This window comes from Arachis ipaensis, chromosome B09, assembly GCF_000816755.2.
Source record: "Arachis ipaensis cultivar K30076 chromosome B09, Araip1.1, whole genome shotgun sequence".
NCBI lineage: Eukaryota > Viridiplantae > Streptophyta > Magnoliopsida > Fabales > Fabaceae > Arachis > Arachis ipaensis.
In genome coordinates this window covers 130946170-130948190 of record NC_029793.2, presented here as the reverse complement: position 1 = coordinate 130948190, position 2021 = coordinate 130946170, and positions in this window count along the sequence as shown.

Here is a 2021-nt window from a genome sequence, read left to right as displayed (position 1 = left end):
TTATATATAAATTTATTAAAGTAATTTATAATTTGTGATTTTAGAGTTCTTACTTTTGCGAATTTCTTTTTTATTTTTATTTTTGAGTTAACTCATTTTATTTTTTTAGGATTATTAAGAGTTTAGTTACCAAAATTGAGTTGCACAAAAATACTTAATTTTGATTTGGTTTTGTAATTCACAGTGAGAGCAAGTTGTTTTTTTATTATTTGAAATATATTTTTTATTAATTTTTTTAATAAAAACTATATATTATTTAAGGGCAATTTACGAAAATAAAATATTTGTCTTTTAAAATTATGTAAATGCAACTTTTGCAGTTTGGATACAAAAATATAACTTTTTACAAATTTATGTAAACCGTGGAAGGGTCCTACGGATTTGAAATACACGTATTTTCTTGATTTTTAGCAAATCGATGGTGGTTCGATATCTAATGGTCTGGGAGTGAAACATATTCCTCTGTGCAGGTACCAGTTTTTTAAAAGTGCATCAAAGTGTCTTCGATTAGACGAGTATTGTGTATAAAAATAAATTGGACTTTATAAATCAATGAAAGAAACAAAAAGGTAAAGTTTTCGAAAACGAAAATGTGCTGAAAACGGAAAAGTTTGCGTTGAAATCGTAAAAAAAAACAATAAAATGCCTTTGACTGGGTCAAAGGGCTTTGACATGAAAATCTAAATTGTAGAAATGTAAATTGGACGAAGAAGATAAAGGATACTTGAAAGATAAATTTGCTTGAAAGGTAAAGTTTACAAGAAAATAAATTAAAAGAAAGAAAATATGGAAGGAACCCTACAGAAAAGTTACTCGATTGCAGACTCAGGGATTCTCTGGAATGTGAGTGTGCTTGAGTGTTTCCTGAGTTAAAGTTCCAACCTTTATTCCCTAAAACTTCTTAGTATTTATAATCTACTTTTGGTAACTGACAACTAATTACAATTAATTACAAAATCACAGTCTTGAATGCATATTCCTTGATAATCGTTCCCACCTTTTGGCTGTACATATTTCCTATGATTTCCTCGCGTGATGAAAGCCTCTAACTTTTCCACTACCATAACCGCTCGGTCTACTTATTCGAATGTCTTATTCGATTACTTGTCTCAAAGACTTTGTTCGATTTGGCCTATTCGATTTAATAAAGTAAGTATAATCGGATCCGCGTCGATTATCTTCAGCCTACGCTTGTGCGTGTAACTTTTCGAGAACTGCTTATGTCTTCGACCTCTTTATCAATTCGAACCAGCTTACTTTTGTCGAGAATATTTTTTCGATCAACAAATTGCCCTCTTGGATTAATGTGTTTGCCTTCGATAATATTACTGAAAAACGAAACACTTAATCCAAATTCAAATTTCAAACTCTTAAATCAGTAATAATTACCATTAACATCCCATTAATACTGATCCACTCGACATGTTTTTCGAAACTTGCGCTTTCTCTTTCCACCACTTTGCCTTCTTCACGAAGTTACCTCTTTTTGTATTCTTCCTGCAGTAACGGCTACAGTATTTCCTTTAAATTCAACATTTTCACCTTTGTTCAACTTTTCTCGAACCATTGCTCTCTGAATTTCTCTTGTCTTAAGCTCTCGCATAATCTTCAGCCTTCAAAACTTGCTTTTTTCCTGTTTTGCAATGGCTGCTTCTTCTTCTCATATTACTGCTCAAGACAAAGGTAAAGGTCCTGCAGTAGCACTACCAGCTCCACCAGCCCTCCGTATACTGAATCAAGTCAATGATGAAGCCATTGATGATGCTCAACTTCAAATTAATGATACTAGAATCTTGATCCCTTTCACAATGGGTACAGAAACTCATTGTTTCTTCGGACCGATTGAATCCCTAGAGAGGGCAAACAAGAAATTTCCTTTCTTCCCTAGTGTTGAGGGAGAAGATCTATTGATTAACCAGGCTTTCAACATATCCTTCTTTATTAATCAAAAACCTTTCAGGAATAATCCAAAGATTAATCCTCGAGTATTTGACTTCACGGCCTAGTACCAGCACCTTGAA